Source organism: Mastigoproctus giganteus, chromosome 4 (assembly GCF_048544385.1).
Source record: "Mastigoproctus giganteus isolate SK-2022 chromosome 4, ASM4854438v1, whole genome shotgun sequence".
NCBI lineage: Eukaryota > Metazoa > Arthropoda > Arachnida > Uropygi > Thelyphonidae > Mastigoproctus > Mastigoproctus giganteus.
In genome coordinates, this window is record NC_143578.1 from 215,798,691 (window position 1) to 215,812,954 (window position 14,264).

Sequence of the window (14,264 nt, forward strand, 5' to 3'; positions counted from 1 at the left end):
ATATATATCTGATGCTACATAGGCAAATTTGGATAATATTAGTATGTGCCTCAGTTTTGATCACTTTATCATGTTGTATATATATGTAAATAAACTTTGTTATTTATTAATTATTGAGTTTGTTATTCTTGAATACTTAGCCTTTCCGAAGGGAATTATACATAATTCAGAAGTTCCCTTGAACCTGAAATTCTTCTGTGTATCCAAAGTCAGGTGTGCAAGTGGGGATATAAAACAAGGGATCTATATATTTATTAGGGAACAAAACGAGATATTTAATATTTAATATTTGTATTAATATTAAAATAATTATAAAGGTAAAAGATAAAAGAAAACGCCCACAAGTTACTCGTGGTTTTTTGTCCAGAAAAACAGGCAAATCGACCAGAGAACACACTCAATTTACTTGGATATAATCAATTACGGATGACGCTAATAAATAATTTGAATTTTTTTTTTATTGGTTGACAAGAGTCCCTATGAAATATAATTTGGAAAACCTTTGACAAATCAATCTTTAAAGATCTTCCGTCTAATTCTACAGACTCTGTGGAACATCTTGACGATAATCAATTGGCAAATTTTGTTAAAAACACTATCTTCTGAAAATGAGAAGAGGATATATGCAAAGCAATATATAATAGTAAGGGCAAATCTTGGCAGAAATTTGTACATACAACTGGAAATCAAGATCCGTGGAATCTTACATATAAAATCAGTAGAAATAAATTAAAACCTGGTGATATCTCTAATACAATAATCTCATATAATACTGGAACTCTGAACTGGATGCAAACTGCCAATCAAATACTTGAGAGGCTTTTTCCCAATGATGCTAGAACTCTTGATTCTGCCTACCACTCTGGAGTTAGGAAAGAAAATGAGCAATATGATTCTCCCATTTCTACTCCTTTATTTACTAGAGAAAAGCTTAAAAATGCAGTTTCTCTATGAGTAATAACCAATGCCCAGGAACTGATCTACTACTAACCATTTTCATAAAAGAATTCTTCTCTATTAAACCACACCATCTTTTGGAACTCTTCAACAAGTGTCTTGTAGCTGGGAATTTCCCTGTTATTTGGAAGTCTGCTTTCATTAGAATAATCCCAAAACCAGGTAAACCACGAACTGATCCTAAATCAAAAGGCCTATCACTTTATTATCCTACTTAGTCAAGTTACTAGAAATGCTCATGGCACAAAGATGTAATCAACTTCTTTTGGAAAGTAATCTATCATCCTCTCTTCAGTATGGATTTAAGTCTGGTTGTAGTTGTGAATGCTCGCTTTTTGAATTCAAAAATTTAATTGATAGCTCTACTTACAAATATGCACTGGCATTTTTTATTGATTTTGAAAGAGCCTTCGACAATATTTGGTATGAAAGTGTCATACGGCGCCTTAGAATCGCTCATTGCTCTAGGCATCTCTTCCTTTTGTTCAAAACTTATTTTGCTGAACGTACTGTCTGCATCCAAACCGATCATCAGTCGGTATCCCAAGCTATTTCTCGAGGTTCCACACGAGAGAGCCAAGAACCCCAGGGATTCTTGGCTCTCTTCTGTGGAACCTCGTCCTTGATGATTGGCTGTCTTCTCCCTCCAACATGCCGATGTGCAAATGATTGCCTTGGCTGACGATCTCTCCTTCTTAGTACATGGTAACAACTGGTCCAAATTGGAACAACGGGCTAACTCTGTACTCGATAACTTCCTGGATGGTACGCGGGAAAATAAATTCAGTGTCACCATTTAAAACCAAGATGATGATATTTCACGGAACACTAGACCATAACAGACCTCCGGTTGTCAAGTTTAATGGAGTATCTCTGCCACTTGTTACCACTCATAAGCATCTTGGTATTATTTTTGATGAAAAATTGTCATTCTTACTACACATCCAGAATCTTTCCAAAAAATTGAAAACTTTTATGGAAAACATGTTATTCAAAATCTCTCGGCAGGACTGGGGTTTAAAAAAGGGAAACCCTCAGATTTCTATACTGCACAGTGTTTATTCCAATCGTTACATATGCAGACAGCACATGGTTTCAGAGAACCAAATTTATTACATTTCAAACCAACCTAGACAGTGTCCAAGGTCCTTTTTGCTAGCTCTACTGATAAATTGTAGAACAGTTTCAAGTTTCAACTGCATCTCTGCAAGTCATTTCAGACTTGTTACCTCTGGATCTGTATCTTACGTACAAAGGCTTTGTTTACTATATTCGTAAAGGATATCCTCTAACTTTTTCCAATTTGACCTATGATCCCACTGCCGATCCAAAGAATGAAAAAGCGAAATGTTGGACTGAGCTTCATAAAAGATAGCAAGTCAGATGGAATTCCTCGACCAAAGGAGCAGTGACCAGATGTCTTATACCTGATATTTAATTCACTATCTCAAAAAGTAATCGGTTGTGGTTCTACCCAAGCCTTGTTACATCATACATTCTAACTAGTCACGGTTCTTTGAACGGTCGTCTTCTTCAATTCAATCTATCTACGACAGATACCTGTTTCTCTGGGGCCTCTGAAGACTGGAGTCACGTCTTATTCTTCTGCCCAGTTTACCAAGATTTAAGACGTATATTATCTTGTACAGTGCATAATTTCTCTCCTGGAAATGACAGATATCAAATTGACAATCAAAATGCCTTCTCAGCTCTACAGGAATTTGTCACACAGGAATTTGTCAACAGACGACGTGGATTGTTGAGCTGACTTCTGTAATCAACAGAGCTACGTTTTTAATAATTATTATTATTTTAATATTTTTTCAAATTAATTTATTCTTTTTCTTTATTTTATTTATTTTTTTCTTTGTTTTATTCATTTATTTTTTAAACAATAATTTTTTTTACTATTAATTTTTTTTTTAAACTGCAGACCAGCGAATCCTGCCCCCCCTAAGGGGGGGCAGGATTCGCTGGTCTCCAGTTTATTAGAGAAGGGATTTTAAGCTGCTTGTACCCAGATTTGGGCTTCCTGTGTACGGGAATGCTGGCATCCATTGCTATTACACTTTCTTCAGTGGATGCGAGAGTCTTTGCGATGTTCACCACCGTACGCGATTATAGGAGACTGCTGCATCCATAAGACTTGCGCTTATTCCTATGGGTGCCTGAAATATTACAATTAGTTTAGTACGTGTATGGTTGGGTCCGCCTCCTCGAGGCGTGGACGGGTACTGCGAAGCAGCCTTCCTGGTGATCGCTGATTCCTGGTAGCAAAGCGACCAGAAACAGCTAAACAACACACAAACTACGCAAAAATAAATGTACACGCATTTTTGGCCATTGTATAAAGTCTTGTATATCATCACAGAGAACCATGGCAGAGATAAACTAACGTTTAGGGGCCGCCTTGCTTAAGACACAACACATGTCCAGATTGTTGCGAAGACTCGCCTCATCAACCAGTGACTCCTGATAGCCCTCCAGATTAACAGAATTATATCTAGAACTTGTTCCTGCGGATCTTGTTCTTCAATGACATTACGACTTCTGTTTCACAATACAACTTTTCTCTTTGTGGACTACTTTTGGCAGCACTGCATAAAGACGTGGGCAAAGACATGGATAAAGATTTTATTTTATTTTATGTTTTTATTTTATTTATTATTATTATTATTTTTTTTTTACTTTATGCTATTCTCTTATTTATTTCTTCGTCTTCTGCTATCCTGTCTCCTGTCTGCTGTTGCCGGCTTGCTGGAACCGGGTTCTTTCGACATTCAGTGCGTGACTGTGGAGGTTGTCTATGGTAAATGCATAGTCGCAGCTTAGCTCCCCGTGGTGTAGACGGACATGGTGTAGGCTTTCCTTGTGATCGCTTGCCTGGTGACAAAACCGCCAGAAACAAAACACACACACTGGACGAACATAATATTACCCACATTTCTGACCTGTTACAGTACTCTCTAATCATCTCAGTGTAAAAAGGCGGAGTTGATATTTCGTTCAAGTGCCGTCCTACATAAGATACACTACATACATATCTACATGGTTGCCAAGAGTTCTAAGTCTAAACCTCCTCTTCAGCAGCAGTCTCAATAAAACTCCATTCACTCTGATCTTTCTCATCGAAAGAAATCGGACTTCCTTCAGTTCAGGTGCAAGCCTGGTTTTAAATTCTTGTCGTACTTCTTCATTAGTAGAAAAAGAGGTTTCATCAGCAGCTTTAGTAAGGATTACGTGCTGATGAACAGGAGGTTTAGACTTAGAACTCTTGGCAACCGTAATCCTTATTAAAGCTGCTGATGGAAGCTTTTTTCCAGCTAGCGAAGAAATAGGACAAGAAGTTAAGACCAAGCTTGCAGTTGAACTGAAGGAAGTCCGAATTCGTTCAATGAGAACGAATTCGTTCAGAGCGAACGGAATTTTTAATTGAGACTGCCTGTTCTTTTGACCTGGACAAGATAAAACAGTGTTCTAAATTGAAGGAATGCGGATTACGGTTGGACACCTCTAAGAAACTAGGCTTAACTCTTGTCCTTTATGATATTCAAAAAGATGTTAAGACCAAAGACATCCTAGACGACTTATATTCCAAGAATTTGAATGACCTAGGTTCTTTACTCAAGAAGTAAAAGAACAAATCAGAGAGCGGTTTCTCACTCATCCCAAACCTAGCAAATCCACTATAAACTGGATCCTCGAAGTTTCTGGCCAAATTAGGAAATTACTGCTTGCCTCTAGGAGAATCTAATTTCGATGGAACTCCCATTTCATTAAATATTACACAATTGTGCCCAGGTGCTTTAGGTTCCTCGGCTACGGGTATCCTACACGCGTATGCAATCAAGAGCAGCCAACATATTGTCATTGTGGCCTTATTGGACATAAACTTGATAAATGTGAAAACAAAGAGAAGCCACCAGTCTGGCCCAATTGGAAAAAAAAGGAAGCCGAAATGTGCCCATTCGTATCGTGATAAGAAGTGACAGGAGTAAGTTAGAGCGCTGGAGCAAATAACACTTAAAACCAACTGTGAATAATATGGCTTTAAATGTATCTCTTTCAAGTGTTATTTATAATGATAGGATTAATTTCTTACAAATTAATTGCATGAGGTTGATCTCCGTCATTGTACATTTCCATTTTTTTCCATTTATTTGTACACACAATTATTTACAAATTATATACAAAACTTACAAAGGAGATATACAATTTTATATACATTAGCATTCTCATTATAGATATAAAAATACTATATTATATATGAACACGTGTGTGTGTATGTTTTACGTGTATCAAGGGTGGCTCCCATCTCCACCTTGCACGTCTGTGTTGGTGCAGAAACTCTTCAAAGCTTTTTATCGTTTGTGTACGTCCTGCTTGCCACAAGGGAGCAGCCAACACCTAAGCAGCCGCTGTCCGCCCCAAGCACAAGCAGCCGAGCCTGGATCTACTATCACCTTTAGTGCCTTGTGCCCAAATCCTGCACCCACCGGAGATAGTGCAATACCGGTGGGTTCCACAATCACGTCACCAGGTTGCCCAAACATGGAAACCAGCAAAAAAAATTCTTCAGGTTAATGCACTTCAGGAGCCGTAGTCTTATAAGGGTGTTCTAAAGGACCGCCCCTCGAGATATAGAATTGAAGGTTTGTGCTCTAACCATGCAGCTTGCGCTTCCGGTGAGGTCTCCTTCGGAGAGTTGTTTGTTATATCGATTTATTGCCAATATAGACAACCTACTGAGATGTTTATAGATTACTTAGAACTAGTTGTTACCACTTATAGCAAAAGAACATAATACTGCTATTGGATTCCAATACAATTCCAATGGGATTTCTTGGATTGCTGAGAGACATAGTGGAACAAGCAAATGCATGGGCTGTGTTAGGGTAACTAAGAGTAGAAACAGGTGCATGTATACTTGCATGTACACCAATGCTAGGGTATAGTTAATAAATTCGATGAGCTTGAAGTGCTAGTCAAGACATCAAACGCAGATATTGAGTGCAAGTCAAGACCTCAAACGCAGATGTTGAGGGCAAGTCAGGACATCAAACGTAGATATTGAGTGCTAGTCAAGACATCAAACAAAGATATTGAGTACTAGTCAAGACATCAAACGCACATATTGAGTGCTAGTCAAGATAACAAAGACAGATATTGTTGGGACATCAGAGACTTGTTGTCACACAGTTATAAGCAGTGCAGAATTGGAATTTGGGGAGTACAGTGTGTACAGAAATTATAGACAGGATATGAAGGGAGGGGGCGATATGCTGTTAGTTAAGAAACATAAAATCTAAAGTACATACAATTGATATTGGTGGACAATACAATGTTGAATCTGTTAGGTGTGACATGAGCACTGGGAAAGGAAAAAGTAGACTAGTCGTTTGTGTTATAGGCCTAAAGAATCTGATGAATATAATAAGCAATAGTGAACAGAAATAGAGTGGGCCAGTAAATCAGAGTGTCTTATAATGGGAGATTTTAATTTCCCAGAGATAGACTGGTATTTGTGGGTTGATCACTCACACACTAGCAAGGCTTTTGTGGATTTATTGGATGATTGTTTTCTACGACAGCATGTTCGGGAGGCAACTATAAGGCGCAATACTCTTGATCTGATTATCAGCAGTGATTCTTCATGCATTAAGAATCTGCAGATAAATGAACCACTAGGTGGCAGTTATCACAGTGTGCTGAAGTGGGATTTGCTCAAAGAGATAACAACAATTAGGGTAAAGGGAACGGTTTTTGCTTTCCTAAAGGTGACTACGGTGGTCTGAGACAGTATTTAAATTCTATACGGTGGGACTAACTGATGGTGTTACCAACAGCAAATTCAAATTACTAAGTATTCAAAGAATATATCTTGGAAGCTATTAGCCGTTTCATACCAACTAAGAAATATTGTTCAAATTTCGGCCTAAGTGGATGTCAGATGAACTAATTAATTAGACATGTGACAGAGAAGAAAAATGCATGGGATACATATAAAATAAGAGGTGAGAGAGACGCCTATGATAGATATAAGCTGGTCTGTAACCAGGTTCCAAAGGAGGTTAGGCAGGCGAAGTCAGATTACGCGAAATCTTTGGCAAAGGATGCAAAGAAAAACAGCAAAGAGTTCTTAACTTATGTAAACTCTAAAAGGAAGAGGATGAATCGGATTGGTTCACTTGATATCGATGGTTCAATTGTTGATGATCCTGCTCAGGTAGCTAACAAACTAAAGGAATATTTAGTTTGTTAGCAATGACCTTTCCACTTGTTCAGATTACGAACCTCAGGGGGCATAAATTCAAATTAAGAAAAGACAGATGTAGATTAGATGTGCGGAAATTTGCCTTTAGCCAGCGGGCGGTTAATTGCTGGAACAAACTTCCATCTGTCGTTGTGGAAGTTGATAGGTTAAATAAATTTAAGGAGGAACTGGACAGGCATTTGGAGGGAATGGTGTGATTTTTTTTTTTTTTTTTTTTGGCTGATGCTGCATAAGCTCATACATTTGCTTTCTTGCATCACATGCCACTACTACTACTACTACTACTACTACTACCTCGCCTTTTATTTATCTTCAACCAGTTACTCTCGAACCAGATTTTCCCACAGCAGTGGAAAAACTCTCATCAAACCTTTCGCCAAAGTTCAGTCGCCATCGAAACCTAAACACTTCCGACCCATCTCCAATTCCTCCAGCCTGTTGAAGCTCCTGGAAAAGACCTTACTCCCCATCCTCACTAAGCAGATCTTGCCCAGCAATCCAGCCCGAATTTACTACTTCCTTCCAAACAGATCAACGATCACCAATCTGCAAGCGACCACGAATGCTATCTTGTCAGCATTCGAGAAAAGGTAAGAACTAGCTGTTACTTAGACATTGAGGCTGTATTTGATGCAGTCCAAGTAAACCAACTACTCACTCTCCTGGAATGCCAATTCCAGATCACAGGGAACATATTATGCTTTCTCTCCTCTCTTCTGCATAACAGAGTTATAAAGCTTCATACAGGAGATCGCACTCTTACTAGATCCGTCACCGCAGGAGTCACACAAGGAGGGGTGTTTTCGTGCCTTCTGTTTTCATCTATTATCTTCCTACTGGTTGCAGATTCTCAATGTCTACTGAGCTATGCGGATTATACCAAGATACTCACTCCCATCATCCCCGGTGAAGACCTAGTTCTGGTAAAAGCGGAAATTAACAACGCTCTCAACATAGTCACATGTTACCTCTGCCAGTTTGGGCTCAAGATCAATCCTGCTAAGTCCGAATTCATGGTATATTCATTGAAGAAAACTCCTACTTTTTTCCAGACTTCGGTCTACAATACACTGATCCCAATTGTGTCTAGCCATCGTGATCTGGGTGTTGTATAACACTCCAAACTTCGATTCAACGCCCACATAGACATGCTCCTCACACGTGCTTCCAGACTCCGGTGGATAGCAAAACAACATCTCCTTCGTATCACAGATAAAAATACAACCGTTAGGTACATAAGAACAGTTATCTTTCCACCTTTACTCTATGCTGCTGAAATTTGGGCATCAGCGGCACCCTCAATAAAGAAACCACTCTTTGCCACAGAATTCTGGCTCCTAAAGTGGGCCAACAGGAAGCACAACCTTCCAGCTCTGATTCGCACCACGCAGCTTGCCGACTCTCTCGGGATTCCACTGCTTCCCACCTTAGTCGACGACCAAAGGTTCCTCCCTCAGCAAATGCTCAAGCAAACCCAGGCACTTGACGCCGACCTGAACAAATTCGCTGTTGACCGGACTTACTAGAAAAAAAATATGACTAGTATGACTAATCAGCAGTGACTGATGTGTACCTTGCATCTGTTCCTGTCTGATTCAGCTGGTGCTCTTATCTCGAGGTTAAGTCAGCTCAATCAGACTTAACTCTCCTAAGGAGTTCTCTCCATTGTATTAAAATATGTTTCGTTTGTAAAATTACCTTTTTTTTTGTAAATAATTGTTCGATTTTCCCGGAAGTTTCGGGAGACTGTAAAACCTGGCTTTATGGCCATGAAGGGCAATAAAGATTATCTCTCTCCAGCACTGGTTCCAATGCATGGCTCACAAGCGGGGCGCTCTTCCTCGAGACTGAACGATTCATTCTGGCCATCTAAGCCCAGGTAATCAACACCAGAAACTATAGAAAATACATCGAAAAGGAGTCCTGAATGTCATATGACACATGTTGATGATGCCACCTGCCCTCAGAAACGATCAAACACATCAGTGCGGGGTGCAAGGTAATCACCCAGACTGAGTACACTCAGAGACAAGACCAGGTAGCCAGGATAATATATCAGAAGGTAGCGAGGAAATACCAGTTGATCAAAGAAAGTGTACCATACTATAAATACCAAACCAGGCAGTACTAGAGTCCCGAACCCACAAGCTGTATTGGACCGCGCCATAATAACTGATAAGACCATCCCGCACAACAGACCGGACATAAACCTTGTGGACAAGATGGAAAAATTTACCTACCTGATGGACATAGCGGTGTCCAACTCTAGCAATGTCCAGAAAACCCATGAGGAAAAGTTTAGGAAGTAAACGAACCTGAGACATGAGGTCAAAGAGATGTGGCTGAGGAACTGTAGGACAGTCAGAGATTTTCTCAATCAACTGTATCACCAGACATTACAACCACCCTGTCTACTTGGTAGCAATACCCGTCACGGAGTGGAATCCCCCAATCAATGAGAAATAATATAACACAAAAAAAAGAAAATAAATATAATAATAATCCTGTGATATACTTGGTCAGATACCGAGAATCCCATGATACTTTGAAACCAGAAATTTTTGGTCAGATACTGAGAATCCCATGATACTTTGAAAACAGAAATTGCTTGATATACTTGGAGACTTTGAACAGATATACGCCACCCACAGAATAGAAGTAATTCAGGCCGGGCCTCTCTGTAGCATCACTGCTTATGAGGCAGCAAGGGACATACAGGATTCATTTGTTGAGAATAAGGGAACAGATTTGGACTGTCCAGCTCAGAATACACACCAATATCACTACCACATCTGTGGGGCAAATTGGAGATCCACATTAGCCTCTAGCCAAACCAAGCTACATACAGTATTGAATGACAAATTTTTACTAATGATCAATTTTAATTATTTTTTATGGTATATTTAGAAATCTTTTAACCAGATAAGTTTACTCACGGATTTGCATTGCAGAATGTTATTGCTGGTATTTCTATCTCAATAGGAGAAGTTACTTGAATATCCAGTACTGTCGGATAAGCGAGATACATAGCAAGAAACTGAAATGTCTGATACCCGAAACCAATTAAGCAAATCACACACAAGGGATATTTTATTTTCTTAATCTGTAAGACACACTGAATTAATCTGGAATGCTTCATAGAAATCTTCCTCCTTCTCCTCTGCTTTTCGTTCACTGCGCTGTGCGCATTAGTATTCACTTGCATGTTTCTAATTTTACTTCTTTTACGGACCATACCTGAAAATGAAGGGATTGTATGAAAAATAAGTAAATAAATGAATAATAATAACCATTCAGTTTAAGTAAATCATAAAAAAGTTAACATTAAGTTGTCTGATTTTTTGTGAAAGAGTAGATGTGAGATGCATGTGCGCATACGTTAAAATATATGTACCATAAAATATAATCTAACCTTTACTGTCGTGTTTTTGCTGAAATAAAAACTAGAGTTACCATACAATCTCGAGTAAATGGAATGTTGTGTGAAAAAGTACTTCACCCATCACCAGTGGTGCAAACAAAATTTGCACCACTTTAAAAATTAGCGCAATTATCACAGAAATCCTGTGATACACGTGAATGTCTGTGAAATTTGCCATTATATCATATCCGTTATTTATTATTATTATTTTTTTATTTATTAAAGAAGGTGTTCTAATCCAGCTTTCCTGGCAACCCCACCATCTATCGCAATAGTGTACAGCTACTTTCTAAAATACCATATACCATCACTAGTTGGTTATCATTCCTGGTATGCGGAGACCTCGAGGGATCGTCTGTCAGCGTACTAATAACTTTATACACAACATCAATATAATAATCCACGTTCGGATGGTACGTAAGTTCATTAGTTCATATTTCAATGAACAGCAAAAAACAACATCAATATAATACCTCCAATTTGAAGGATACGTTAGTTCATTAGTTCATATAACAATGAAGAGATATTTCGTACTAAAGTTGATCAGGAGTCTTCTGTTCCCGATTAGAGGATAAGTCTTTCTCACAAGAAAATATTCAACTGCGTAACCTCACCAGAAGAAGTCCACTTTTCATTTACTACATAAAATCACAATCAGGTTCGATCAAGAACTTTGTAATAATAATAATAATAATAATAATAATAATAAAATTCTTTATTCCTAGAAATGTAGGACACGATTCCCGCTACAGGCAACCAGAGGAATCTTACAATTAACTGCACACTGCTTTCAGTACATAAAAACTACCACACAGCACTACACAGCAAATACAAAAAGTGGTAATAGATTATGCAGAGCTTATATTGCATAATATAGATTTTACAGTATACATATCTATAGGGTGTCTCAAAAATATTGGTACAAACGTTTAGGGGAGGTAGGTAACATCTAAAGGAATGTGAATCGCATAGGAACCCATAACCGGAAACGTCACGGCAAAGTAGTAGCAGAGGCACACGAAGCAGAAATGACGCAAGACAGTAATTAGTGGCAAACATTTATTTGATATAATATTAACAATGGAGTATGAGATGGATGCATTTCATGATGTTACAACAGGTGCTCGAAGGTTCCACCATGAGACATGAGCGATGCACGCGTTTAACAGAGGCAGCATGGATTGGCGGACACGGTCCAACATACCTGGAGTTTCTTTGACAGTAGCAGCAGCGCAGACGAGACCCAGTTCCGTCTCCACAAGCGATTCATACACGGTATTATCCGAAATCTAAAGAGAATGGAGGGAAAAAATAAAAAGTCGACTGGTACAAAAATAGAGCGGGGAACACGTTCCCAAACTGAAGCAAGGGACCAACCAGAGAGTATGCCATCTACAAAGGACACCGGAGAAGAGAAACCACCAGAAGTTCCCCTGGATCCTACCTTGTCTGAAGGCACAGTGTATGAAAAATCTCTAGCCTTGAAGACGGCATTAGAGAATATTTTCAAAGAACCATCAAACAGAATTAGAACAGGCATTAGATCGCAGATTGCAAACATTTTCAGAAAGATGGAAGCCATGCTGATAGAGACCTTCCTGGAAAATGAAAAGGTAAACGTGAAGATACAAATCTACGAACAATGTGGGGCAAATCAAATGCAACAGCGAGCCCCCACATATGCCCAGGCGCTGAGGAATGGCTCAAACCAGTTACAACCAAACGAAGAAGGGCAACAAGAAAAAAGGCCACCAGTCTTGAAAACACCAAACTTGGTGGTTCTCAGACCGACAACCCTGGAAAACACTGAAAATGTCCAATCCAGCGAAGAACTAAAGGTTAAATTTATGAAAGAGATGAAAGATGACTTGAGGACTACTAGAATTAAAACAATAAGAAAAACAAGAAGCACAGGACTAATAATAGAAACAGAAAATAAGGAAGATATACAGGCAATAAGGGAAAACCCAAAACTTGTCAAGTTAGGGCTAACAGCGGAGCCGCCAAAAAAGCGTGGGCCTTCAATTATAATGTTTAATGTAGACAAAGACGTAACACTTGAACAACTAGCAACTGAAATTGTCACCAGAAATCTAAGGAATTTAGCCCAGGAAGCACAAAAAAAATGCACGGTAACACCAAGGTATTCAACCGGTAGCAGATCGGGAACTAATAGGAACTGGGTAGTTGAACTAGACCCAACTGCATGGCAACAGCTGAAAAACTGCAACAGAATATATATAGAATGGGGATCCCACCGGTTCTGGGAGCATGCAGCAGTGCCGAAATGCTTTCGGTGCTGCAAGTTCGGACACACAACCCACACCTGTACTCAGGCAACGCCTACTTGCAGCCATTGCTCTGGCAAGGGCCATGAGTACAAAACGTGCCCCAACAGGGAACAGGATCCAACCTGTGCCAATTGTAAAGCAGCCAAAATGGAATACACACATTCGATCAGAGATCCAAACTGCCCAGTCTATATCAAAGCAAAGGGTCAATACCAAAAGAGAACCGACTATGGAGACAAACAATAAGAAATATAATACATCCAAAATAGAGATCATCCAACAAAATGCGCAAAGAGCCAGAGCAGTGGCAGAACAGCTAAGGATAAAAGCTGACGAAATCAATGCAGACATTCTCATACTCCAGGAGCCGTACACCCACTCTAAACGGGTGTGTGGATACTCAATCACATATAATATAGTACACGAAGAGGAAGATACCCCTTGGGCGGCGGTAGTGGTACGCAACCCAGACTACACAGTCGCGAAAGTTAAACAACTATGCTCGTCATGGGCAGCTTGTGCCCACGTATTGACGCCGCTAGGCCAGTTCTACATAGTAGCACTGTACTGTACACCGGGGGAGGACATTACCCCAGCTACACAATACCTTCAAGCTTTAGTAGACATGCTCCCGGACCAGAAAATAATCATTGGGGCAGATGTCAATTGCCGATCCCCCACCTGGCACAGCCTGACTCCAGACAGAAGCGGAACTCGGAACGGGCAAATACTAGACGAATACCTTTCCAACTCCCCGATCGTGGTACTAAATAGGCCGCACCAACTGCCCACGTTCTGTAACACACTGTGGGAGGCCACAATCGACGTCACGCTGTCCACTAGGAACGTCGCAGGCTATATAAAGGATTGGCTTGTTCGGGATTCGTGGACAATATCCGATCACAGAGTGATTACCTATCAGATAGCAAGATCACTTGACACAGCCCCAATATCCAAGCAAATACAAAGCCGCTATGCCATTCGCAAAGCAAATTGGGAACGTTTTAAGGAAATCCTAATACCAGCAACGGCCCAACATCTAACTGAGCCAAATCAGCTCGAGGAACCTAATAAAACCCAAACTAAAGTAACCAAGATAATAACAGAAGCCAGCAATGCAGCAATAAAAAAAAGAAGCCCGATCCGGGGGGCTGTCCCCTGGTGGACCCTGGAAATTCAACAGCTCAGACGGGAAACAATTAAAAGAAGAAAACAATTCCAACGGGCAAGGCGCACATGGCCGGCCCATGAGGTTGAAGTTTTAAGGCAAAGATATAGAGAAGCCAGAAACAGCTACACAAATGCGATCGTTAAGAGCAAA